Below are 16,220 nucleotides of genomic sequence, written 5' to 3'. Positions count from 1 at the left end.
AAAAAAAAAAAAAAAAAAAAAAAAAAATCATTTTCAAGGCAAACTCAGTAATGGAGAGCAAAACTATATAAAAGGAGACAGAATTTCTGTGTGTCGCTGTCTGGCTTTAATCACTATGTTGGTAATGTCAAAATGTATACATTCCAGACCTCTTTTCTAAGCTCCAGACTAATTTTAGAGACTTTGGTGCCTCAGAGACATTTCCGACTTTGAGACTGAACTCTTATTATCCTTCTTTTTAATGCCTTTATCCCTTGTTCTTCCCTTGACTTTCCAAACTCAGCATTTTGCAGAAGCATTCAATCTATTGTTTGAGCTAGAAGCAGAGTGGTTGAATTTGATTATTTCCACTTACTTCATCCCAGTAGCAAATTCAGTAGCAAGTATTGCTGTCAAAACTTGCCTCAAACATCATCACCTTTTCCTGGCTTTCTAATGAACCAGTCTAGTTTCTTTCCATTAATTCTTATCTCCTTCCAATCATTTCTCCACTAACAGACTTACTTATCTGATTATAATTTAATAAAGATTTACTGCTCACAACTCTTCACTGATTTCTCGTTACAATTAAAACACATCCAAGTTCTTTATTAGGCATTATAAATTCCTTCATTGCTTGGTTCTTGATGAGGTCTTCAATTTCTCATTTTGTCACTTTCTTCTCACCCCAAGAGGATGTCAAACTTACATTCTTTCCATTGGTTGAATAAGCCCAGTTCTTTGTTGCTTTAGGGCTCCAGCTTAGGTTGTTTTTACTGCCTGAAATGTTATTTTTTGGCCATCCATTAACTAGGAACTTTGAGATAATTATTTTTGTTACAAAGACACATGCTTTACTTAAGCCAATGAGAGAATATTTGTTCATATTTAGAAAAAAAAGTAATCATTTTTAGAATTCTCAATTAAAAAAATCAAAACTACCTTTTTTTAATTTCGAACATTTGCGTAATAATTGATTAAATATGTCAATATCTAAAGAAATAATTAAGCTTTTCCCGTGAACATTAAGTAGTCCTCTGTTGCTTATATTTTACAATATATCCAACAATTTCTTTGGTTTAAGTAATATCAGTTTGACATTTATTTTGTTTTAAAAATATATGTGATATTATCTGTGACGGATATCAAAGGATAAAATAAAACTGTTTTGTTACTATTACCATTAAAAAAGTAAAAGGAAGCAGAATTGTCTCAGACTTTTCAGTAAAAATTTTTTTAAGTTAATATTTAAAGCTAAATTTTATTTGGAGATACTTTTCCATAATACAAAATTATTAGGGATTTAAAATCTCTAAAAGTGGAGCAGGTATGGTGGTTCACACCTGCAACTTTGAGAGACCAGCAGTTTGAAAGTACAAGGCAGGTGAATCTCCTGAGCCCAGGAGTTTGAGACCAGCCTGGACAACATGGTGAAACCTCATCTCTGCAAAACATATAAAAAATTAGCCAGGCATAGTAGCACTCACCTGTAGTCTCTCAGCTACTTGAGAGACTGAGATCAGAAGTGACAGAGTGAGACCCTATCTCAAAAAATATTAATATAAATCAAGTCTCTAAAAAGGAGAGAATTTAATTGTATGGTTAATTTGTTTCATATATAACCACTGTTTTAAAAAAGCAGCTGTATCCACCATTAATAATATAGATAAACATATATTAATGTGAAAATATAAAATTTCCTCAGGATATGTTACACATAACTGAACATTTCTTAAATCTCTTGGAAACTGAGGAGTCTACCAATGAAACAGAGAAACTCCCTGGCTTTAAGAAAATCAAACAGATACTTAGTAATAAAACAAATTCACTTGTAGACATTGGTATAATGTGGACATCACTGCAGCCATTAAATTACATTTTGTTTTCATTAACAATCTTCTCATTTATGTTTGGCTTTAAGCTTAGGCCCTTCAATTCATCTTTCTGATTACTTCATTAATCAGTATCCTTTCTTAGTTACCTTATCTTTTTAACTTTTAAAAGTCATATTTTGATTATTTTGCCTCCTGTCTGTTTTTTGGTCAACTCATCTCTAATAATTTCATGAATATATTATGTCATGTCTAAATCTTCTAAAATTGTAAAATTTTGTTTGGATTTTCTGTCTCATCATGCTTTTTATCTAGTACAAGGTTTTATGCAAAATGAAGATGCCATGAGGGCTATAAATGATTATCTACAACCTTGTCATTATAGATATTCCCACTTTTAAGGATGTATTTGGTTGTTCATTTCTAACTACTATTAACTTTTTTCCCACACCCCGTAGGCTCAAACATGACAACCATTTCTAAAAAACAAGTTAGCTTTAGATATAAATACAGAAACCGCTTTTGCCATTAGATGTGATTTGCTTGTTCCTCTGGTACAGCAAAAAAGATTTATTCCTTTATCTTTATCATCTTCTTGCACCATCAGCAAAATGACCCCTAGAAAAGTACCTGATGTGAAAGAAAATAAAGCAGTTTTCATGTGATTCACTCCCATCCCTCCCAAATAAGGGGCCACTCCTGAGCAAAAATAAGGCAGATGACATGGTCTATGAGAATTGTACCTTTGAACAAATTTTGCTCAGCAAAATTGCCCAGATATTTGTTAGATGGAGAGGCTTTATTAAGGAATGGTTTTAGAAATGATATCCCTGATTTAGGGTTGCCTTGGTACACAAACGTATAATTAATGGATATATTACCAAAAACTCCAAGAAGAATGTCATACACCTCTCTAGAATATATAATGGAAATGCTTCAGAACCCAACGCTCACAACTGTGTATGTTAACATGCCAAATTCATTAAAGATATAACCTATAATTTTGGATGAGAAATTGAGGAACATGTTAAAGGAAGGAAGGAATTAGAGATATATAGATGATATTACAAATACTTTACTGCTTTGCCTGAACTTCTTAATTGCTAATATGTCTGAAATCATTAGTAAAGCTTGCTATTTTAGAAGATCTCTGATTTGTATGAGTCTGATTGAACAATCAAATTATTTATGTTAGCTCAGTTGATATGATGGGCCAGCTTGTCTTTAAAATTCATGAAAATGAGTAGCTAAGGCAGTTTGGGGCAAGAAAAAGGAGGGGATGAGAAAATATGATGAAAATCTGATATTTGGATAACTGCCTATTCATTCTTAATGTGAAGTAGACAAAAAGTTGAGGCAGGTAGCCAGGAAAAATCTTGCCAATGAAATGAGGAGAAAGTAGATTTTCATCTGAAGGAACTGGGTAGGTGGATTGAGAGGGTGTTACTGGCAGTGGAAAAGATAGCAACCATTTGTATTGTTTGGTTCTTGCCAAGTTAGGAATTCTAACTCAGCCTCCCGAGTAGCTGGGACTACAGGAGTGCACAACCACACCCAGCTAATTTTTGTATTTTTAGTAGAGATGGTGTTTCATCATGTTGGCCAGGCTAGTCTTGAACTTCTGACCTCAGGTGATCTGCCCGCCTGGGCCTCTCAAAGTGCAGTGATTACAGGCATGAGCTACTGCGCCCCGGCCAATTTCATTTGTTTTAAGCAACATAGTTTGAGAATTTTTTTATGACAGTTCCAGGGAACTAACACAATGGCTATGTTGCTAATTTTAGATTCTATTTAATGAAAGGGACCTTTTGCATGGGCAATTTATTCCCAAGTAGTTGCAGACTTCTGTAAGAAGATGATTTTAGTGTTATTACACTTAATTGTCTTCAGTTGTTTGTAGTATGAGGCTGATAGAATATACTAATAGAGAGAAACTTTGAGTGGTCAAGATAGATAGAAGATCAAACCATCCACAGCAGTCCTTTAAAACAAAGCCTAACTCAGAGCTAGGCCCTAACTATCTTCAACTCTGTGAAGTCTGAGAGAGATGAGGAAACTGCTGAAGAAAAGTTGGAAGCAAGCAGAGGGTGGTTCATGAGGTTTAAGGAAAGGTGCTATCTCCATAGCATAAAAGTACAAATGAAACAGTAAGTGCTAATGGAGAAGCCTCAGGAGGTTATCCAGAAGATTTAGCTAAGATCACGGATGCAGGCTAGTTTGAGACTAGCCTGACCAACATGATGAAACCCCATCTCTACTAAAAATACAAAAAATTAGCCAGATGTGGTGGCGGGTGCCTGTAATTCCAGCTACTCGGGAGACTGAGGCAGGAGAATTTCTTGAACCAGGGAGGCGGAGGTTGCAGTGAGCTGACATCATGCCACTGCACTCCAGCTTGGGCGAAAAGAGCAAAACCCTGTCTCAAAAAACAAAACAAAACAAAACAAAACAGAAAGAAATTGGTTTCATCATAGTTCTAGAGGCTAAAAGCTTTCTATTGGAAGCAGATGTCATCTAGTACTTCCATAGCTAGGGAGAAATCAATGCCTTCCTTCAAAGTTTCAAAGGACTGGCTGAATATCTTCTTAGGGGCTAATGTAGTTGATGAATTTAAGTTGAAGCCAATGCTCACTTACCATTCCAGAAATCCGAGGGTCCTTAAGAATTATGTTGACTCTACCTGTACATTATAAATGGAACAACAAAGCCTGGATGACAGCATATTTGTTTGCAGCTTGGTTTACTGAATATTTTAAGTAAACTATTGAGACCTACTGTTGAGAAAAGAAAGCATTCCTTTCAAAATATTACTTCTCATTCACAATACACCTAGTCACCAAAGAACTCTGATGGAGATGTACAAGGAAGGAGACTAATGTTTTCATGTCTGCTAACACAACATTCATTTGTCAGCCCATGGATTAAGGAGTGATTTCAACTTTCAAGTTCTATTATTTAAGAAATATATTTTGTAAGGCTATAGCTGCCACAGAGTAGCTTAATCATTTATCTGATGAATCTGGGCAAAGTCAATTGAAAACCTTCTGGAATGGATACCCTCTTCCAGCTGCTATTACAAACATTTGTGATTCATGGAAGTAGGTCAAAATATCAACACTAACAGAAATTTGGAAGAAGAAGTTGATTCCAACACTGATGGATGACATTGAGGAGTTCAAGATGTCAGTGGAGTAAGTAACCACAGATGTAGTAGAAATAGAGAACTAAAATTAGAAGTGGAGCCTGAAGATGTGACTGAATTGCTGCAGTCTTATGATAAAACTTTAACAGATGAGAGATTGCTTCTTATGGATGAGCAAAGAAAGTGGTATTATGTGACTTAATCTACTCCAGGTGAAGATGCTGTGAATATTGTTAAAATGACAACAAATAATTTGGAATATTACATAACTTAGTTGGTAAAGGAATGGCAGGGTTTGAGAGGATTGACTTAAATTTTGGAAGAAGTTCTGTGGGTGAAATGCTACCTAACAGCATTGCATGCTCAGAGCAATCTTTTACGAAAGGAAGAATAAGTTGATCCTGCAAACATCATTATTTTGCTTTAAGAAACTGCCACAGTCACCGCAAACTTAAGCAACTGCCCCCTTATCAGTCGGCAGGCATCAATATTGAGGCAAAATCCTCTATAAGCAAAGAGAGAATGACTCACTAAAGATTCAGATATTGATAAGCATTTTTAGCAACATTTGAAAATTAAAATATGCACATTGTTTTTTAGACATAATGTGATTGCACACAAACTATGGTATCATGTGAAATTAATTTTTATATGCTCTGGGAAACCAAAAAATTTGTGTGACTCACTTTATTGCAATATCTGCTTTATTGTGGTGCTCTGGAACTGAACCCAGAGTATCTCTGCAGTATGACTATTTCATAATATCTATAGGGGATATAGGTGGTACTCTGAAAGAGAAGAATGTAAACTGGGACAGTATGAAGCACCGTTATGGAAGTATTCAAGATAAGGGTCAAGTTATGAATTGAAAAGTTTGACTAGGGAGATCATCTGATGGTTATGTAATGTTACCTTTCTTCTGAGAGCACAATCTGGATGGATATTACGAATGAATGAGAAATATTGCCTTTTCCATTTTCATGGGAATTATCAACGAATTTCACTCTTCACCCAGTTTCAATGAGCTCACCTATGAATGTAAACTAGAAATCGCAAGTCCCGTGTGAGAAGAAAAGACCTGGGGAGTCACGTTACTGAGTAAGAGTTCTAATTTGTGAGTCTGATTTGATGATATGATTATTTGCATTAGCTCAGTAACCATAATTGTTTATTCCATAGCAGCATAAAAATCATCAATATGAAGTTGATTTTTCATCATCAATATATTGAGATTAAAACAAATTACCACTGGAGGAGATGGCAATGCATGATTATCCTTCTGAGGGAAATTGTGAGCATTTAAGAGCAAATATTTAATTGCATGTTAATGTACAGTAAACACTAGGGAAAATATACAGACTTTTAAATAGAAAATAGCTTGCATATAATACTTAGATTATGACTTATGTAACATTTATGTAATGTCTTCATTAGTTTGAATCCATGGGTAATTTTTTTAAAAAAAGATCTAAAACTATCATTTTGATATAATAGCTCCAAATCTGGATCTGCACTGTATATTGTGAGGTAGAATTAATTTTCTGCACAGAAAGAGCAATACCTCTTATAATTCTTGCCTGTGTTCCATTCTCATTACTAGGTAAGTGTGGGGATGAGGTGGGGAGACAACATCCTTATGATTGTCTCACTTCCATACTTTTCAGTCCTTAAGACTTTGCTTTCAATCTGACCTGTGGGTGAGTTGAATAAAAAGTTTTTTAGTTTTTATTTTTGATTAAAAGAGAAGAAAATTTATCCTGTAAGGTGATAAATCATTCCCCAAAACACTATGTAAAGTAGTACTATATATAGAGTCTGAAAAAAAGTTGTGTTTTCATGGAATTATTTCAAGATTGTAAAAACTAGATTTTTTTCAGTAATTACTTATGACATATAATTTGGATGATATTTAAAATTTCTATTATGAATAACTGAGATTTAATTAAGGACTTTATCTAATTAGTACTGATAAGCATAACTTTGATTTACACATTCAGAAGACAGTTTCAATTTAAAGTATTGAATTCCCTTTATAGACGTTTGATTACAATTTAGATTGAGGTGATAACATTTTTAATCTGTTTTTATTTTGCAAGTTTTTAAAAGCCATATTTTAGTTAGTAATAATCATTTAGATTTTCTGCAACTCTGTTTAAATGCATAGCCTATTAAAGGAATAAAAAATGGTGACATAAAAGTTTTAAAATGCTTTGTATATGAAACTAGAGTTTATAACCTCCATAAACTCTAATTTAATATACATATCAAGTTTTGATTACTCAGGTAAATGTATACAACAAATTTGAGGGATGTTTTTACTCATTATACCAAACAAAATAATCTATGATATGCACATTATTATTCTGAGGAATAAAAGTAAAATTCCAAGCCTCCCAGCCAACAGAATGAACATACTTTTGGCTTAGGAAACCCCAAGAAATCTTGGAAGCTGGGTTACTGGCCATGATGGGACAAGAGGTTGGACACACCTCATTATACCCCCTCATCCCTAACCGCTATTAAGTATTGCTTCTTACGGATTAAACAGAAGCCAGCCATTCTGAAAGACTCCACACCTCCTGATGCTTTCCCTCCCTGTCTGCAGTTTCAACACAACTAACCAGTATTTCTTTCTTATAAGACCATCAACCACTGAGTGGTTCTGGTAAGTCTATGGAGGATGCACAGTGAGGTTTTTTTGTGTCCTGTTTTTCACCCTTTCACATCAGAGGGCCAAAATCTCTACCCTCAAATCATGCTAATGCTGCAATGTGACCCATGGAGAGGCACGAAGCTCAATTGTACATATGCATGCTTGTCCTATCATAAATATTCGTTACTCCTCTTATAGCTTATGAATATGTATATTTGGCCACCCCATTCAGCATAAATCCCTGTCTTGTTCTCCCAATCCTTGAAGTGCCTGTTTATAACCTCGAGCCAGAGGCTATGCTTCCCAGCCTGTCAGAATGGCCATCCTACAGACTGCAAGCCATTATGAGAAATAAAGCACTCTTTTTAAAATTTATGAACCTTGTCATTCTTCAGTTGATACTTTTAAGCTGATAGAAAGAACTATTGATGCTACTTTTATGCTTAACATTACAAAATGTTTTTCTTTGTAGGAGGGAAATCACAGGTAAAATACATCTTCAAAGGTAACCTAAAATAGAAACAGTTCTTTTGTATGAGGCTGTGTTTATTTAAAGTCAAAGAATAAATAGTTTAAAGTGAATCTTCCATTATGTAGTTATTTTATCTTTATTTTGACCAGTGATTAGTTTGATTTAAATATTTGCTTATAACTTGTCAAGGTTATGGCTTGAAAGCAAAATATCTAGATGGACAATTTTTATATAACAAATTAAACAGGAAAATATATTCTTATATTCTTCAGATCCAGAAAAACATATTTTCTTCAATTTTGGGAGAATATTCTGTCTTACAGTCTCTTTATTTTATTTTGATCAAAATCTAGAAAGCAAAGAGGTATTTTTTATTTTTTAATAAATGAAAGTAAAAACATGATAATGAATTCAAATGTCAATCAGTCTCTAAGAAAGCAAGATAAAAAAAAAAGAACATTTGTGGCAAAATAAAAAGTACATGTATTCTTTCCAAAGCGGACATGTACTACTCAGTGCAGAGAAAAAAAGTCCCTGGCAAATATTTACTTACAGACTCTATAACTGTGCTAGTTTTTTCTACATTTACCACTGCAGATACTTCTGTACCCTTTTCTGCTCTACTCTCTGCTCTGGAAAACACTCTTGTGAATTATACCTATTGAATTCACTTTCCCAGTGTTTTTGGTTGAATTGGGAAACAAAAGAGCCATTTGTGGGAGGAAAGAGAGATCAAAGTAACTATTTTTGCCTCCCTTTTCTTGCCAGGCTGAGGTTTTGGCAGTAGTTGCTCCTTTTGGAATGCACATCTCCTGCAAGTACAATCTTTGCTTGTATCTGGTTACCTCTGTCCTCCTTCCCATTGAAGACCGGGAGTTGGGAGTAAGAGCTTCCTATTCATGACAGCTCCTGGGTAAATCACCATTGCATGCTGTTTCATTTAACTCTACCTAGACCTCTGTAAATAGCTTCTTCCTTAAACTTCTTTCAACTAACCCTTTGATTGCACCATCTACTTCATGGTGGGACTCTGAATGATACAATAATTATAGTTAATGTACTTTGGTTGATTCTTGACTATGTAGGAATGAGGGCTCTATTTTGCTGCGCCTTCTACATATTTATTAAAATGTGTAAATTCAAAGTTTTAAACATATAAGCAGAAAAGTGCACATATATTTCTATAGCTTTATGACTTTTCACAAACTTTATATACCCATATGATCCACACTGAAATCCGAAAGCCGAGGATTACCAGGTCCCCAAATGTCCCAATTGTGCTTCTAGTTACTACTCTCTTAAATGTAATGTCCTAATTTTTCTAACTGCATGAATTTGTCTTACATCTTTTTGAACTTTATATAAAAGGAGTCACTCAGCATGTACAGTTTAGCCTAAGCTTTTCAATTCATATTGTTAAGTATAATTGAATTAATTTATTGTCATTGCTTGGAATTCCAATGCAATTTATCTTTTTTAATGGATTTTGGGTTGCTTCCAGTTTCCTGCTACTATGAGTAAAACAGCTATAAGCACTCCATGCTTATTTATTTTTAGCAGATATGTATTATTGGAATTGTAGGTCAGAAGTAAGGATAGCATGGGTTTGTGATAGTATTTTGTGCATCCTGGGTTATTTTTGAGAAGGGTAAGGAAAGAGGTTCTGTACTCGATTAGGAGTTGCATAAAATTATGGCAAATAAGGATTTGTATCTTAATCATGTCTAATCTAGAAGGTAAGACAAAAAATGTAGAATAGTATTGTCCTATGTAAAGAGGCAGTGGTCAGTCATTTGGCCAGGAGAAAGAGAAATTTAGTAATTTTTGTGATTGTATTATGTCCTTGTATTTGGTTTTGTTCCATTATGGCCATGGAATAATGCCATCAGATGTTGATATTCTGTGAAATCATTTATATTCAGCAGGGAACATCATGGACTGCTGTTATTTGCCAAGCCAATTACCAGTTGTCAGCTGTCAAGGGTGTTTTGTTATTTCTTAGTTTACCATTTTGGTCAAAGGCAGATAAAGTCAAGCTCCATTATATTAATCTATAGTGTTCAGAACTACACCACTGCCAAAATTCTATTGACCAGGAGGCTGTTTAACAGATGTTGTTTGCAGTTGAACTAATGTTAGTCCACCCTGATCCTTTCGTTTCAAAGTGAATTATTTAATCATCTCATATGCCAATACCTCTGAATAATTCTGGCTAGAATGTATCAGAAAACTGCAATGCAGGCAAGTATCAGAAATAAATGATGATTAGTTCTTATAATAGGTCTTGAAACCAGGGGCCTAGATGACTAACCACATAGTAACAAAATATGTTGTAAAGACTAGCTTATATGTTCCACAGATTAAGTTATATATTGTATAAATCCTTTTCTATATCATCTTGCAATAAGGAAAAGCCCATGAACAGGGATGAAATTCCAAAGCACATAGGAATACTGAAGAAAATTTGACAGTCAATCAAGTACTAGGTGAAAAGTCAAGGCTTCGCAAAGCTTTTAGAGTTTAAATATGTGATAACACAGTAAGCTTGCTATTTTTAATTTCTGTTTTTAAATGTGAACCATTAACAAAGAACAATCAAGTCAGAATTATTCAAGGTGTTCTTCAAGAGTTTTGAATAAGGTATATATTATTTTATAAAAGAGGTTAAACAATAGTAGTATTTTCCTTTCTGAAGAAGGAAAAGGAGAGTTGCCGAGTTCAGACTGTTACAGTGATGAATAAGGATATTTAAAGGGGATAAAAACAATAAGGGAATTGACTAATCTCCAGAGTGTTTCAATTATCCCATAAAGTATATTAAATTTAAGTGCAATAGATAAAAAACTTCAACCTAAAAACCAGAAAACAAAATCCATCTTTATGCTTAGATATGAATATACTGCCTTTTAGCATGAAAAGTGTACACTTCTTGAAACACATTAGTATACTTTATACATAATTAACTTTAGAAGACTGCATTTTTTTCTTTTTTTTTTGGAGGTGATGTCTAGCTCTGTCACCCAGTCTGGAGTGCAGTGGCTCAATCTTGGCTCACTGCAACCTCCGCCTCCCGGGTTTAAGTGATTCTCCTGCCTCAGCCTCCTGAGTAGGTGGGACTACAGCTACATGCCACCACACATGGCTAATTTTGTATTTTTAGTAGAGATGGGGTTTTACCATGTTGCTCAGGCTGGTCTTGAACTCCTGACTTCAAGTGATCTGCCCACCTCAGCCTCCCAAAGTGCTGGGATTACAGGTGTGAGCCACTGCGCCTGGCATTGATCTTCTTTTAGGTTTGTTTCTTTAACTTTTTCTTTTGAGATAATCATAGATCCACATGTACTTGTAAGAAATATCATGGAGAGATGTAGTATTCACTTCATTCAGTTCCCTCCCATTGTAACTTACTGCACAACCATAGTACAATACCATAGCTAGCATATCAATACCAATATAATCAACCAACTTGAGATTTTAAAATTTTACATGCACTCACTTCTGTGTGTGTATGTGTATTTAGTCCTATGCAGTTTTATAACATGCAGATTTATGTCACCACCACCACAGTTAAGATATAGAACCATATTATTAAAATAATCGCTTGTGCTACTATTTTACACTCACAGTCAATTCCTTCCCCACTCTTATATTTAACTCTTTGCAATTATATAACAATACAGTATATAGCACTGGATTTTTTTCCTCAGCATGATTCCTTTGGGATCTATCCAAGGTTGCATATATCAATAGATTGTCTTTTTCATTGCTGAGTAATAGTCTATGGTATGTATATACCACAGTGTGTTTCACCATTTACCCACTGTAGGACATTTGAGTTCTTCCCAGTTTTTGGCTAGCTATTCATGTTCAGATATGAACCTACTTTCATTTTCTTTTACTGGGCTGAATATCCAAGTGTACAGTTATGCCCAAATCACACAGTAAGCACAGTGGTAGTTTTGTGAGAAACAGCCGCAATTTTTTCCTGAATGTCTGTACCATCTTACATTCCCACCAGCAACTTATATGTGTTCCAGTTTTTCCAAATTTCCACCAGCATGTATGGCTACCACTATTTTTTATTTTACTTTAGCCATTCTGATGGTTTTGTAATATCTCATTATAATTTTATTTGCATTTTCCAATGACTAATTATTTTGAACATCTTTCTATGTGATTATCTTATTTATCAAAAATATATTACAAAGTCTTTCTAATATAATTTGTCAACATCTCTATTATTATACTAAAATTTAAAGACTTTAGAAACTCTTTAAAATCCCTAAGTGTCCTGTCTTTTTTCCTCTTGAAATTTACTGAACAAGTCCATTACTGAAATTTATACCTCGTGTTTTTTGTTCTTAATTTTGGCTTTTAGCAAGATGGGATTTACATATACAATTTTTTTCTTGTTAGCTAGAATGAGATAATTAATTTTCCATGGTCCTCCTTAAACTATCAATAAATGTCAAAAAGTTAAGTTACTAAACTTAACTTTTAAATTCTTTTAAGGCTTATACCAATTAATCATTTAAGTTAGTTTTGTTTTGCTTTTTAATTTCTTGATCTCACAAAATGATATACAATTTGGTAGATGCCAGGAGAGTTAAAAGCATATATGCCAAAACAATCCAAATTTTTTAATCAAAATTTCCCTCTCCTTTTTGGCGATTGGGATATCCTTAATAACAGTGTAGAGATTAGGATATAATCAATGTTTAAAGTCTATATGCAATCATAATTTCTTCCAGATGGTGACACCTTCTTCAGGAAGATTGAGGAAATACCATCAGGCAGGAAGTGGAGGAGTTAGGGAAAAAAGGAGAAATATAAGTAGGAAGAAGAGTGAACACAATTTAGGTGAATCATCAAGTATAGTAATGTGGTTGGACAAGGTGGTTAGAGTGTTCTATACTAATAAGATCAAGTTTTCATAGTGTTGCTCAACATTTCTCTATTATTAATAATTTTCTGTTTGTTCCATAATTTTTGAGGGGGAAGTGTTGGAATCTCTAATTGCAATTGTAAAAATTGTCTATTTGCCTTCCAGTTCCATCAGTTATTGCTTCATGTATTTTAAAACTCTAGTATTGGCTTCTTGCTATATTTACCCCTTTAAGACTAGAAAATGACTTTCTTCATCCTTGGTAAGATTTCTTGCTCTGAAATATACATCGTATGATATTAATAAAGAAACCCTAGGTTTTAAAAATGTTGTGTGACATATATTTTCCATCTTTTTCATTGAACCTATCTCTTTATATTTGCATTGCTGTGGTTCAGTCAGCATATAATTATCTTGCTTTTTATCCAATTTAAAAGTCTCTGTCTTTTAATTAGAGTGATTATATGATTTGTATTTAATCAAGTTCACTTATGATGGATTTAAACCTATCATCTTTCTTTTTGTTTTCTTTTGCGTCTTCTGTTTTTTGGTTCTCTTTTTTCATGTTTTTCACATTTCCATGATGTGAATATTTTGATTTCATTTAACTTTCATTAAAGAAATAGCAACTATACTTCTTTGTTTTAAGCAACAAGTTTAAAAGTTTGTTTAAATGAGTAAAATCCGTTTTATATTTATAATTACAATTTCTCATTATCTGTATTCATTTGTTAGAAAATTTTATCCAGCATCATTTTTTCTCTCTAAAATTTTCTTTAGCATTATTTAATACAAGTTCATTAGAAATGAATGGTTTAACACTGTTTTAAGATGGTTCATTTTGCCTCTACTTTTAAAATGGTCTGTTGAATGTATGCTTCCAGTTATTTAGTTCTTTCCAGAATTTTAATAATATTGTTCTATTTTTTTCTAAATCTCATAGCTTCTGATAAGAACTCTGCCATCATTCTTATATTTTCTTTCATGTATAATATGTTCTACTAACCTCCTTTGATTGTTTTTCAGATTTTCTTTTTTCTTTTTCTTTTTTTTTTTGAGACGGAGTCTCACTCTGTCTCCCAGGCTAGGGTGTAGTGGCGCCATCTCGGCTCACTGCAAGCTCCACCTCCCGGGTTCATGCCATTTTCCTGCCTCAGCCTCCTGAGTAGCTGGGACTACAGGTGCCCTCCACCACACCCAGCTAATGTTTTGTATTTTTAGGGGAGACGTGGTTTCACCATGTTAGCCGGGATGGTCTCGATCTCCTGACCTTGTGATCCACCCACCTTGGCCTCCCAAAATTTTGGGATTACAGGCATGAGCCACTGTACCTTTATTGAGGGTTTTAGAAATATGATTACATATCTTACTGTGCTTTTTTTTCTCCTTAGAGTTTTTTGATTGTCTCAGTTTGCGGCTTTGTAGTTTTTTTTTTCAAGATTAGTAGCATTAAAAATTTTTGGCCATTATTTTTTCTAATTATTTTGTGCTCTCTATTCTCTTTCTTCTCCATGTACACTACTGATACATATTTATACTGCATAATATTATCCTGCAGGTCATTGATGCATTATTCATTTCTTTTGTAGGCTCTTTTACCTCAACATTTCATGTGGATACTTGATAGTCTCTTTTTGTCATGCAAGTTGAGTATTCCTAATCCAAAACTCTGAAATCCAAAATGCTACAAAATCCAAAACACTCCAAATCTGAAACTTTTCAGGACTGAAATGACACTCAAAACAAATGCTTATCCAAGCATTTTGGATTTGGGATTTTCAAATTAGGAATGCTCAACCAGTAAGCATAATGTACATAATGTAAGTATTCCCAAATCTGAAAGAAATCTTAAATCCAAAAACCACTTCTGGGTCCATGCATTTTGCATAAGTGATGCTCACCTGTATTTCTTTTGAATTATATCTCTGCACTTCACTTTGAATATCTTCAAGTTTCCTAACCATCTCTACTTCAGTTTCTAATATGTTATTAATTCCATCTAGTATGATTTTTATCACACATAGTTTTCATCTCTAGAAGTTTAATTTTAGTGTTTTAAAATCTTGTTCTCCCCTCATCATATTCATGGGTTTCTCTATCATCTTGACAGATAGTTTATATTTGTAATAGTTGATTTTACTTACTTGCCTACTAATTCTATGATTTATGTCATTTCTGAGTCAGAATCTATTCACTAATTTTCCTCCTGGTTATGGGTTATATATTATTTTGTTTTTTGAATGCTTATAAAGTAGTTATTTGATTCCAGAACTGTTAATTTTACCTTGTTGGCTGTAAGCTTTCATTTTTTTCTATAAATATTGCTGGGCTTTATTCTGTGGTACAATTAAGTTTCTTGCTTTCAGCATAATCTTCTCAGGATTTGTTTTCGAACTTCCTAAAAGTGAGTCTATAATAGCTTTTAGTCTAGTAGGGTTTGGTCTCACTAATGAGGAAAAACAGTTCTGAGGACTCTATTCAATAAGGTCTAATCTATTATGAGAATTTTTTGCTGTAGCTGATGGGATCATGTACATTTACTTTAGCTGATGGGAATCTGTGTACATTCCAGTATTTGTATTGTGACATTTTATTGTTGTTCTTTCCCTGGCTTTGGGTCACCTTTTTCACATACATGCACGAAATAGTACTCAGCCAAAGGCTTGAGGGGACCCTTCTGCAAATCCTGGAACATTCTCTCTCTCTCTCTCTGTGTCTCTTTGTGTAACTTTTTCCTCTTGAGTATTTTGTCTCTCTCATTGCAGCCAGGTTGTTCTCTTAGAGTCATATTTTTTCTTTGTAATGTAAAAGGCTGCTTCTTCCACTCTGTGCTGTGCCCAGAAACACTCTTCAGACAGTAAGATGAGTTAATTGTAGATCTCTCTTCATTTGTTTCTCTTATCTAAGGGATCACTTTGCTGCCAGTTGTCCAATGTCTTAAAACTATTGCTTCCCATATTCTGCTTCATTTTTTAGTTGTTTAAAATGAGACAGTGTCTCATAACTCAATCATAGCTCAGAGGGGAATTTTCTAAGGGTGTATGTTAGACACCATTAATTTAAATAAGGTCTAGTTTTTCAGTTTCGTTTTTGATGTTAATGTTTTTGTCTCTTATTTTTTTCTTAGAAACTATGTGTAATATAAGATTCTAAGGGTGTTCTCATATATTTATTTCTATAACTGTATTTTTCACATTTATATTCATGATCTATTTCAAATTAATCTTTATAATAGCATTGATGGTGATTTAATCTGG

This window comes from Colobus angolensis, unplaced genomic scaffold, assembly GCF_000951035.1.
Source record: "Colobus angolensis palliatus isolate OR3802 unplaced genomic scaffold, Cang.pa_1.0 Scaffold421, whole genome shotgun sequence".
In the NCBI taxonomy this organism is placed as follows: domain Eukaryota; kingdom Metazoa; phylum Chordata; class Mammalia; order Primates; family Cercopithecidae; genus Colobus; species Colobus angolensis.
Note: the sequence above shows the minus strand (reverse complement) of the source record.